General features: G+C 39.6%; 1 protein-coding gene across 6 annotated transcripts in view; it reads left to right on the top strand.

The window, feature by feature from the left end:
• The window catches only part of DUSP16 (dual specificity phosphatase 16), a 76,318-nt gene that overhangs the window by 3,071 nt on the left and 60,308 nt on the right, over positions 1-12,939 (top strand). For 2 of the 6 annotated variants that reach the window (XM_040545028.1, XM_040545030.1), the window contains exon 2: positions 11,049-11,170. The exons of the other annotated variants lie outside the window; for them this stretch is intronic. The gene's annotated coding sequence lies outside the window, so the exon portion shown is untranslated. The remainder of the gene's footprint in view (positions 1-11,048; positions 11,171-12,939) is intronic. 6 annotated transcript variants of the gene reach the window in all.

Here is a 12,939-nt window from a genome sequence, read left to right on the forward strand (position 1 = left end):
TAGAGGATTGCTAGAGACGGGATAGAGTGAGCGGGTCTGCTGTGCTTCTGCCTGTATGATGAGTATCAGTGATCGGGTGGGCCTGAGGAAACCTTTGGAGGGTGAACTCAGGCTCTCTGCTAGATGCTGAAAAGGCAGATTAGCCACTGGTTTTTGTTACTTGCCTTGGTCTTCAGGTTCTAATGCGTTGTGCAGTAAGAGCTGTTTGCAGAGCATGGGCCTTGCTCAGTCACATAATTTTTTTCCCAACATTCATCTCTTTACTCCCCAGAGCTATTCAGAAGTATTCATTGTTTGTAAAACACATTTTCCAAGAAATGCACTAAGTACAGCTGAAACACTTTTTCCTCAAGAAAACCAAGTCATGATGACACAAGTCATCATGATGACACAAGAACAGTGAGGAAAGCATCAAGGTCGTTCTTGACATGCTGACAATCTTTAATAGACAGTAGGTATAGTAGGAATAGACAGCATAGAGTAGGTATTGTCAAAGGACGAGGGCTGGAAAGAGTGGCACATTCCTCCCTTTTTCTTTTGTCCTTTTTTTTTTTTTTTCTTTCATTCAACTCCCAGGAAGAACCCAGAGTTTGGCCTGTATATCCTGTGGCTGTCCTTATAGCTTTGTTGTTAAGCTGATCGAATGACTAAAAATTTCTTGCAGTCTTGTAGAACTTTGTCCATGGTTGTGTAATAGCATGTTTGTGTGTTATTTAAGAAGAATCATCAAGAATCTGTTTTTCTGGGTAATAGGAAAGTTATCCCTGATGCATTGAATGGTATGTTCTCTCTCCTTTCAATTCCTTACACGTTGCCTCCGTATCTTGTGTAGTGACATGGAGAGATTCTGTAGAGCATTTAAAATATCAGTACCTATGTATCATCATTTTAAATATCAGTAATGTTTTTCTGATTTATATGGTGTACCTTTTTACAAGCAAAAGGCAATGTGGCATTCTCGAGGGCTGTCAATTGCATACGTGGCTTCCACTTTCTGAAGAAATCGGAAGACATGGGCAATGGGTTGCCTGGCAGTGTGTGTCGGGGCACCTGCCTGGCCTAAAGCCAGCCATACTGAAGGTCATTGGTGTAGTGGGGAAGTGAACACTGTAACTTCAGGCTGCTTCCTACTGGTTACCTGAGGAACCCTATCCTCAGGTGTTTTTTTTTTTTTTTCTTTTTCATGTATCACTGGTTTAATAAATAGTATCACTGCCCTGATTTCAAAGCTAACTGAGAAGAAACTGGCTCTGGAGGCTGAGGAAGCAAAGCCAGAAGCTGAGATGCCCCAACTACTGCAGTATTGCTGCCAGCCAAAGAATGCCATCAGACCAGGGGAGTTGATGTTACCACTTGTTTCCTTGCCTTATCTGACCCTTAGGTTGGTATTAGCTTGGCAGCTCCAAGTAAGGCATCTCCGTTATAGTTATTCTGGAACTTCCTATAACACTTGAAGGAGGCCAAAAATATGCATCAATGGTAAAGTTTGGCATCTTCCTCTCAGGGTTTGTATAGCTTTAATCAGAGCAGTTCTTGGTTTGCTTATGGTTAGGGCCTCTTGGCAGCTGTCATAGTCTCCAGTGGAGATGATATTGACCACCAGTGAATTACTATTCCTCAGCGATGAAAGCAAAACTGCATCCTGGGTGTGTGTATGGAGGACGGGAGGGAAGATGGGCCTGAGTTCAAGGCCTTGTGTTTCCTTTTGCTGAGCTGTGTAGTCTGCTGCTGAGCCAAGACTGACCTACTCAGAATTGGCTCTGGGAAGACTGGCGTCTTTCCATTTTGTGTCCCTATGAAATGCTTCTGCAGACATAAAAACAAAACTTAATAATTGGGCAGGCTAGGAAAGAGGGGAAGGAGTGCTGCCTCAGTGACAGGCTGCAGGAAGGTGTAGTGACCCGGTCTGTGACAGACCTGCCCCCGCTCCTGTGCTGCGGCCTTGCTGTTCTGGCACTGTGCGAAGCCATAATATCTGTGCTGCATGAATATGCGAACAGCGCTGCTGAAAAAAGGTCGTTCATGGAGATGAAGTCTGCTATCTCTGCTCTTTGTTTGTCACGATGTAGGCCATACCTAGCCAGTAGGAAGCTTCTCCTTGGCATATTCTTTCAGGTAATTTTGCCCCATGTAGTACAAGTTCTCAGAAATTAGGATCAATTCTTTGCACAGACCTCCTCAGATAAGTTTATGGTCACATTTTGTTTCAAGCTTCAGTTATAAACTTCTGTAAGATGTTCAGCAAATAAAGATGTACAAGTGGAGGTGTACAAAGCTTCTTATTATTTGAGAATGAATGTAATCTTTTTCTTCTGTAAGATTTTTATACATGCTATTCAGAGTGATAGCCTGCTACATTAGTGTGAAAATTTTTTTTATAACTGTGTTCTGTTACAATTTTCTTCAGCAGAAATCTGTGATACAAGCTTTCTAATACTGGAACTAAACCAGGGTTTCCAGTACTGAGACTAAAACAGTGTCATCTGTTTTCACTAGGCTTCATGCGATTTTGCTTTGCTATATTAATCTATGAAATGAGCCTGTTGTACTAGATGACAGATCAGTGTTTTGTGCAAATGCTTTTTTTTTTTTTTTTTTACATCCTTGCCTGTTTGTGTTAATGCTTTTACATAACTAAAGTCATTGTGGGAGGCAAAAAGATGGATCTGAGTGTGTAATGTAGCAACATTGGAATGAGAACTTTACGGAGAGCATAAATTGAGGAGGACAACAGAGACTAATTGTATGAAATTCCTTTTGTGCACACGTTCTTGAGTTTCAATAACTAGTATGTATTCAGCCTGTTGGATTAGAAGGCTTTGGCACTGCATGTGTAGCATAGATGTTACTCTCAAAATAGGAGAGCAACTCTCCCTCCCCCAACAGTATTCCAGATAAAATTGATGCATTACTACATTGTGCTCCTACTGAACTCCTAGTAAAGCATGTTTGAAGGCAGAATAATTCATAATGTTAGGGCTATAAACACTACACTTTTAATAACCCAAGTGTTTTTGCTTCTTGATTGCTTGTGTGAGTAAGAATCATTCACCCCAGACTTTAAAGACTCAAATGCCATGTCAGGACTTGGGTTTCTACCTGCAAGATCGTGCTTGCAGAATGACTTTCTTGATAGTGCATATTTCACTAGGCATATGTAGTCCTTTGAGCATGGAAGCCATCCATCTTCTAAACACCAGCTTCCAAATACATCCAAGAAGTTTGAACTACGCTTCAGAGGGCCTTTCTGAAGCATGCCATCTCACTACTGAAACAAGCAGTAATTTCAAAGGTGGATAAGCACCGAGAACATATTCCCCTTAAGAATGGGCATGGGATTATTTTCCAGTCACTGTATTAATACTGTCTGGAGTAAGTATAGCACCTACCATTCATATGGTTCCCAGAAGTATTTGGTTACAGGTGAGAACCTGCCTTGGTGTTGGGATTTCATAGTTTTTTTCTTTAAAAATGTTGCTTGTGTATCAGTGTTTTCTCTTGCTTTCCAGCTCTGCTGTCCCTGGCAGTTTCATGGGAGGCTATTTAAACTCCAGAAAACTGGGAGGGAAGAGAGCTGGAGGGGGACGGAGCAATCTGATAAGTTTCTCTTCTAACCCCATTGTACTCAGAAGTACCCTTCTAAAATAAGAGAATTTAGGTCGAGGCTTCATACTAGTAAAACTAGGGGAGCAAGTAGAGTAAACTTCTTGGTCTGAAGAAAGATTCATAAAGCTTTGCCAGTTTTTGAGCAACAAAGAAAAATATTCCAGCAAAAAAGTACAGCATTAATCTTAGTGCATCAGACTAATGTATTATTGGGTTCAAATAAGTCTGAAGGTTCACGCTAGATTGAATCCCAATTAGCAGATGACAAATGGTGTCACCACTTTTAGTAGGGCTTCCTCTGCCTCTCACAGATCCCTGGGTGCAAGACAGGTATGCTCCAAATTTGAGGATTGGCTGTGAAAGAGTATCTCTTGCCAGAGCCTGTTCAGAGTTCTGCGCTGATGGTGAGTCTCTTCTCATCGCAATGGGACCGAGTACCTTCTTCCCTTTTGTCCCAAGCTAATCCTGCACTACTTCTCTCTCTTAAAACCTCTCGAACTCTATATGATGAGTACTCTGAGGTCTTACTGGAGAGGTGTAAACAATGATGACTGGTCTCTAGGTTCACAGTTCCCTGTCTCACTCAGACATGCAGCTGAAGGCAAACAGGCAAAGTCTTTATGAGGGCTGGTAAATTCTGTGTTCTTCTAGGTAGGGCATCCCCTGTCACCTCGGTTGTTTCTCTCTCTCTCTCTCTCTCTCTCTCTCTTGCATGTAACTTCTTGTCTGAATATGTATGATTACATATATTTTTTCTGTTCTCTACTTGTCAGTGGAGTGGGGTCTCCAGTGTAGCTGGTGAAAATCCACCACTTCTCATGGATGACACGTTGTGAGCATGCTGTCAGCTTCCCAGTCCTCCGTTCTGCTTGTTAGGTGATCCATGTTTGGATACCATCCAGCTGACACAGCCTGTTTCCTCACTGTAGCTTATTGAGCATGTTGGCTGTGATTTCCAGGTGGACCTATTTGAAGATGTCTGAAAAATCTGTTCATCCAGCCCAGACATGATTATGTGACTAGGCCATTTGTTGCCTATTTCCTCTCAGAGTATTGCTGAAAATTAACTCCTTCAAGCATAAAATGGATGAGAAGGAATAGTAATACAAGTAGCACATATGTCTCTGAGGCATTAGTCAGGACGGCAAAAAAAAGTGTTGAAATACTAACCCACATCATTGCACATTTTGCCAAGATGTGCAAATTCTCTCTTCCCATGGAGAGACCCACCTTTTTCTGCCCCCGCCCCCCAAATTTGTAGGACTTGAATCTTTTTCTCTGACTGGGGTTTGTGTGACTTGCCAGCTCTCCTGCAGGTGTGACCTGTGCTGGAATGAGGAAGTGTGCAGTATCATTTCCCCTTCTGCCTAATGTATGGTTAAACCTACAGAAAAATGTTGAGGAAGCTCAGGCATTCTGTTCCTCTGACAGCCTTCTACAAATACAAGCTATTAATGACCATTGCCTTTAATGGACAAAAACAGTACTGGCAATTCCTTTGTGCACTTTATTTAATGGCGTAACGAGCAAGCACATTAGCTATTTTTATTCAAACAGCCAGACATAAGCCAGTATGGCAGAGTGACTATGAAATGTCTGCATAGCTACATGAGAATACATCTGCTGTTTAAAATTAAGTTTTTTTCTTTTAGTTACGGTATTTTGAGAGGGTTCAACCAATGATTGTCTAATCTTTCGTATTGAGCCATGCCATAGATTTCCAAGATTTTGCATTAAAATAGGCAGAACATTCTTTTCAGTACTGACTTTGTCAACTGTTTCAGTCAATGATGAGGATTTACTGCTGTAGGAGAGGTGGGTGGGTGGCGAAGCAGGAGCCAGTTCAGGTTAAAGGTTCAGTTCTTGTCCTTTTAGGAAGCTTCTGGACTATCTGTTCTTACGTGCTGCTGAGTGACAGACGCACAAAAAGAGCTGAGTACAGGGACATTGTTAGCAAATGCTAGTTTAAAGAGATGCAGTGTTTGGGGAATTTTAAAAAGCTTCCAGGTTCCTGCAATTTTTAAATTTATTTATTTCCCCCCCTTTCCTTGATGAGGCTATCTGCTTTGGCAGTAAAATGTCTTTCATGGCTTGACAATTAATCTAAAAAAAAATATTTTTCCATTGATAATTCGGGGGTGAGGGGCTGAAGTGAGCATTTGTTTCTTTGGGGTGGGTACATGTGCAACGAATATTTATAACTGAGTATTGACATATGTTATCTTCAGTTCAATTTCATACAAAAAAAATCAAACTTCAAGTCTATGGTAGATGTTAGAGGTCTGGGGGGAGGAGGGTAGGGAAGAGAGAACAAAACAAAAAAAAACAAACGAACAAAAAAATACTTTAATGTTATGCTTTCCCTGACTTGGAACCTGTCTGATACTGGAGTAAATACCTTGTAGTCACATGTTTTTACGTATCTTTACTTAACTAAATTATAAAGTGTGCTTAGAAAAATCTTATTATATCCACCAAAGTAAGGCATTTCTATTGAGTGTTTAATGTTTGGTCCATCTGTGGTATTACTTTTCAATACAGCCAAACCTTATTCTTTGTCAGCTACTTATCACTTATTTACCTGTTTTTTCTGTTTATATTGGCAAAGCATGCAAGTGCAACTTCCTACTTCAGAGGTCTCTCTCTTTCAAATGTCAGTTGTTATACATCAAAGCACAGCTGGAGGAGTCTACCTATTGCTAGAAAATAGTATTACTTTTTTTGGGGGCGGTTGGAGTTGGGACACTCATCAAATAGATCAGCTGCTTTGTGATATTAAGAAGGTAAAGTAATGAAACCAACCACATCTTTCAGCTTCACCACCAGTAGTAAAATAGGCTGACTTATGTTTAAATGTTTAACTCAAAATACAGTACTATCTTCTGATACATGTGGACAGAGCTGTGAGCCTTTTGCTTTTACTCAAAATGCTGTTAAGTTGCATTAGTGGGAAAAGTGCTCAGGCTTATCACTTTCTGCAGCTGAAGCTTCAAACAGTATGTCCAGTTCAAAAATCTCTGTGCTATCAGCATCGACTTCTGTCACTGTGGAAATACTAGAGAAGGGAAACATACCTCTTTTCCATTATTCCCTGTTCCTTATGTATTGATCATCTGTGGGAAAAGGGCACCCTATGGGCTAATAAGGGGAAAAAGGAAGAATGTGGAGGCAACAGAGGTGACAACTATTAAAAAAAAAAAAAAAAAAAAAAAAAGAAAAAAGTTCTGCATTGGTTGTACTTGACGATGAGCCTTTTAAAGCACAGGAAACACATTTGTAATATGACAACAGGATAGGGTCATTCCGCTTTTGCTAGTAATACTGAGCTTGTACTAGCAGATAACAAAAAGAGTTATTTTCTCTGTGTATGAGGAAAAAACATTTGATAAAAGTCTAAGGATAAATTTTAGGAAATATAGCGAAAGGGGTAGCTTCCAGTGAAGTCATGATAGTAAATATTATTTGTGCATCTAGAAAATAATTTCTAAAGATTTAAACAGTAATGAGTAGTGCATTTTGCCTTCGTGAGTCTGTGTTTTGGTTTATAATTCGTGTAATGGCAGATATATATTCCAATCTATATATGCTGGTTTAGAATGCATGGTGGCTGTTGGGAGAGTAATATTGCATGGTTTGCGTATTTTGTCTTTATCAGTAGGCATTTGTCAATATTTAAGAAAGAGTTGGTTTCAAAATGTTGCCCTACAGACCACATTTTCATGCTGGAAACTTGTAAGGTTCAGAGACATGGGCCTCAAATAGAGCACTTCCAAATCCACGTAAATACATGTTTTTCAATGCAACTGAGATGGTTTGAAGGAACGGGAAAAATGACCTGTCTATGCATTTCTGTTGTGAAACAGAATGGTATTTTGTTTGTTTGTTTTTCGTGAAATGGAATTTTTCTTCATGCTGTCAGTGAATTATTGTTGGATTTTGTGTTGTTTTATTTTTAATCAGGTACGTATATAGTTACTCTAGATGGAAAATAAGCTTTTATTAAAAAAAAAAAAAAAGGTTGGCAAATCTTGTGTTCACTATTAGGATATGTCCAGCTCAAGAAGCTGATGTCCTCTAACTATGCTATAGGTACAAATGTACAAGCTTCCCCAGGCTCCTGTGATTTGTCTTCTAACATTTTTGGGTTCTGTTACATGTTTCCATTGGTGTGAATGCTTTGCAAGGACAACTAGTCAGTGCCACTAGGAGCTTTAATCTGAATACACAAAGCAGAAGAATAGTAGTGTAAAGGCTATTGACAGTGTCCTGCTGCAGCTGTGCTAGTAGAAAAGGTTCCCGAGTCCAGCTGCTTGTCACAGCCCCTCTGCCACTAGTTGCTGCCCTGAGTCTGCTGCTGGGGTAGTTCTGTGACTGTTCATACTTCATTTGAGATGAAGTCAGAGGATGGTATTTTAAGTAGCCCATTTTGCTGTATGAGCTAGCCTCGTCAGGTTTTGCTTGAAGCAGACCAAAAATCTGTTGTGCTGTTTCATAGGCCCTAGGTGGTCATTCGCTTCTATGACAGACCTTAAATTACATGCCCTTTGGATACATAAGTCTTAGAAGTAAAATACTCTGTGGACTGTTCTCTCCTTTACTCTGGACTCTTCCTAACTCCCTATTCCCCTTGTTGGCCAAAAGAAGTAGGTTCAGTAGCAACAAAAGTGAAAAGAGAGAAAATTAGCGTGGATCCACTGAAACTAGTGGAGCTCTGTCCAGCTAGGGCAGTGCAGCGTGTGTTTCTGTAGCAGGTAATAGCAGTCAGAGTTTTGTCAGTAAGGCAAACTGGCTTGGTGCTTTACTCTGCTCCAGCCAAATAATTTCTTCTTGCTTCAGAGACCCATCTCTTGCTCCTCTTTGCAGCCACTTGGCCCACAAGCCAGGTGAGGGTATCCTTGGAGCTGCTGTATCCCACAGTGCAGGTATGCACATTGCACCTCGTGGCAGTCTGAAGAGGATTATGGAAACTCAAAGAAATTCCTTTCCAAGCTTATCTTTCTGCTGGGGCAGCCAGAAGTGTATTTGTGAGATGGATTTGTCTACTGGAAACTAAGGCTGGAACCATCATTTTAATGTAAAATCCTAACAGTGACTGTTCATTTGCCACTGTACATTCAGGTTGGCTTGGCTGGGCTGCTGGGATCTCACAGAGCCCTGTACTCCAGTGGAAGCTCTTCTTGTCTGTGACCTGGCAAATTCAGTATTTGAGTTCTGTGAGGAAGCTCTTCCTTTAAAAATGGCAGGATATATATGCATGCATGTGTGTATATGTTTGCTTTATATACAAACACACACATATATGAGTCCATACACGTACAAACTGTGTGCCTGTCTATATAGACATGTACACAGATATATAACAGACGTACACACTCTGTCCAGAATAGCGTATGTTTTATAAAGCTTTTATTCAAAATGATTTTTTGATGTTTTATATAAAAGGACAAGCAATTAATTAGCTAGGGGAGAAAAACAGCCTTGCAGATAGGTCTTCTTGGACTGGTCATGTATAACGGAGTGAGAAGATCCAGATACATGATCGTCATGAAACACTGAGTACGTGGCTTTAGTGGTTGTAGCTATCTGAAGAAGGCAGACAAATTTTGCACATTCAGTAGCTTTTAGTGTATATAATTGAATAGGCATGTGATTTCTGATCATTACTTGGGCTTAAGAAGGAAATTAAATGAAAGCCTAATCTCTTTCTACTGAAAACTTGAAAGCATTTCTTTTATATCATACTTATTCAGTAAAATAAAAAATCTCTTTACTGCTATTGAATGGATGGCTAGTAATGCCTATTTTTGTTTTTACCCTGTCTAATTTTTGTATTTTGTATTTTTCTTATATTAATTTAAATGGTACTGGTGTTGTCATATGTTTGGAGTTGTCATATGGAATTCTAATTTTCCTTACTTTTTAATTGTTTGTGTCATCTCTGCCAGGTGCTTGGGGGAAGGTGTTGATTTCACCTAAAACTCACTTCAGTATTTCCACTCCTCTCCAGGTGGTGTTTCTGACTTCTTTTTAATCATAACACTGGATGTTTTTGTACACCTTCAGTCTTTTTTTTTTTTTTTTGAGTGCTCTTTATATTTACTTTAAGTAAGAGTATGGTGATAACAGGATCATCATCGCGGGGTCATGTCAAGATTGAAAAGGTTCTGCTGGCCAGAGCTCCTGTCGATGTATGGCTGCTTGCATTTCCATATTGCAGGGTTAAGCATGTGCTTGGCATCAGGCATCTGCACTGAAAGAGATGGTGCTGCAACAGATCACATGTAGGGCAGATTGGAACCCAGAACATGCTGGTGTTGAAATTGCTGTCCCTAGTCTTGTTCTTGGTGATACTTTGTCAGCTGAGGACTTTTGTCCATCAGGGAAGAGACTTTTTTTTTCCCCTCTGACCATGTAGACAGTTTTGCTTGCAGCAAATTTACATGGGTTTATACAAACAAGCCAACTGAAGTAGCCTTCCATTAACCCAGCTCTGCTGTTTAGCCAGGTCCACAGCTCTAGAATTAACTTACAAAGTGGTTAATTTCCGATAACTTTGTCCAGTATTGTTTCTGTCAACACAGACTTCAATTTGCCTTTTTTTTTTTTTTTAAATATTTATGGATCCTCTGAGTTTCTTCCATCTTCTCATTGGTGGGGAATGGGTGTGCATGTGTATAGTTGTATTATATTTTTCTTTTAATTCCAAATCTTTGGAACTTTTTCCTATAGACAACTACAAAATGGACTTTTTAGTAAGTCTACGTAAGGTTCTTTTAAGCAATTGAGTTGATATGCTCCAAGCTGCATGGGAAAATTTAATGGTGGGTTTGGGTGGGGTATAGAAAGGTGATTCTGTGTCCTCCCCCATTTCCTGCTTATGTTCAGTTACACCTATCATCAGGTTATCCAGATGTTTTGTGTGGCTACTTTTAAACCAGTTTTCCTAGTACTGAAGTTCCCTGATTTTTTTTTTTTTTTTAATTTAATATCACCTATAGCATGTTTTTACAAACACTTCGTACCTCTCCTGAAATAGCTCACTTTAATGAGAATTACATATTTCTGTTATCTGCTTGGCCATTACATTCTTTAATTCTCTCATAAATCGTGGGGACATGGTGACTTATTGTTGATTAATCATTTTTTTAAATCTCTCATTAGACTTGCCAGTCCTGACAGTAGATCATCCTAGTCTATCTCAAATTTATCTTTTGCAAGCATCCTGTGTGGGAGAGACTCTTGCAAAGAAATCTGTTTTTCCCTTTTCAGCTATTATCTTGTGTTAGTATTAAATTTAATTACAACCTTCAATTTTTGTGCACTAGCTCTTATGATTTTTATTATTATTTTGATATGTTTTCCAATCTGATACTCTTTGCTCTCCAAAGGCATTTTTTTTCCTGTCTGCTGTCACTTACTCTGCTTTCTGTTTCTTTACCCAGGCTTGGATTCACATTTTTCCGGGATATACTCATTTGGCCTGTGTAACCTCACGAAAATGTTACCATTTAAGCATAATGACTCTTTTCTTCCCTGGCTTCCTGTTCCCTTTCCTTGTGAAGTGGTATGTATACCTTCTGTAACTTTTAGACTCAGATGGGAGCTAAACATGCAGTTTTTAATTTCCTCTCTTCTTGAATTGAGGATCTTGTGGACTGGCAGTGTTTTAATCCCCATTTCTGAAACTGAACAGCATGGTACTAGTTTTGACAGGATTCCTTCCATGAGTGTGGTGAACTCGGTTATATTATGGCCACTGCTGTTTAGTGGTGAGCTAACAGAAATGATAAATTGGCTTTCTGACTTAGTACTAAAATCACTGCAGGGAAGAGCAGAGGGGAAGTTTGGTTTCTTATTTCCAGGTAAAGAAAAAACAAGGAACCAAAGACGTCCCTTGCCGTGTCCTGTCATGGTTTAAAGACTGAATTGAAATGTGGATTCTCCTTTGTCAAATCAAATTCCTCTTGCATTTGGCATGGTATTTCCCTTACTTCCTTCTCTTAAACAGAATTGACTGGACTCTTCCCCCTTTTCTGTAGTAACTGTGTGATTCCTGTTTGGTTTGTGAGAATTGCAAAAGTTCTGATATTTTCCTGGATTAAAGGTGCCAGATTCTTAATGATTTCTTCCTCCTTCCTTTTGTTCCTCCCCTCCCAACAGCCATGTACAGGCTTCTTGAAGTTTTTTAATTTTTTTTCTTGTACTAGGAAAAGATTCTTCCTCCTCATTCTTAATGGCATTCTTTATGGTTCCTCATATATAGAGTGCTTCAGCTGACCTCAAACATTTTGTAATGCCAGTGCCATTTTACCAGCTAAGCGAATGAAATAGTAATAGCATGCTTCCCACTTCTGAGTCAGCTGTCTTCCCTTCATTTGGGGCACGTAAGTCTCTGAATTCCTTCCTGATAGGTTTCCATTTTGAAAATACACTCTGTCTGGAATGATGTGGCATGTCTGCCAGCATAAAATTGGTATGAAACACTAAGCACAGGGAACTTGTTATCAAAATACTTCTTTTTTTTTTTTTAAGGTCACTGTTGTGAAAAGGAATGATTAAGAAGTGTTACTCCAGAAGTAGAGAAAAAGCATTAGTGATTGTATCTTTCCTCTACAAAAAAATCAGTGCTGTTCTGAGACCCAGTTACTCAAAAACAAGTTGTAATGAAAATATACTAAAATCCTAGGCTTTAGCTTGGTTATATCAAATACTTGGTAGAACTCCAAAGTGGTAAATAACTCAGTTATTTTCTTTATGGAGTACTAATCTTGTTTGCTTTGGCATCTAAATCCTAAGTCACAGCTTATTTTTACTTAATATACACTTTCTTTTAGAGTATCCCTTCTATGCAGTAATGGAGATATTTATTGCAGAATCCAGGAGGCCAGTCACAGACCAAGGATTCTGCTCTGTTTGGCCCCAGAGGCAGGAAAGAATGGTGTTCACCTGGGCAGTTCTGGTCAACGTAACAAGCACCAGTCATACTGCTGCTGCCACAGTCCTCATTGTCACAAAGTAGTGGTTTTGAGGCCATATTTTGAAAGAGTGAGAGACAGGTGGGTCCTCATGTTGTCTTGTACAGCCCAAGAAGAAAATAAAGACGTGTTCATCTGGTCAAAGGAGCTGGTGTGGAGAGTTACGTTTGCTGTAGCATTCTGAGTAGGTGTGAATAGTATAGTCAAGGCCAAAGGAGACGCCACTGTGCTACTAGCCTATGCTAGTATCATGTGCCTATGCAAGCGTTTTTCATCTGTTTATGTTGTTAAAATTCTCCTAATACTCACCAAAAAAATGGTCTGGATACATTGCTAGCTTTGATGTAGAAGTCTGAGG

The sequence above is a fragment of the Cygnus olor genome, chromosome 1 (assembly GCF_009769625.2).
Source record: "Cygnus olor isolate bCygOlo1 chromosome 1, bCygOlo1.pri.v2, whole genome shotgun sequence".
NCBI lineage: Eukaryota > Metazoa > Chordata > Aves > Anseriformes > Anatidae > Cygnus > Cygnus olor.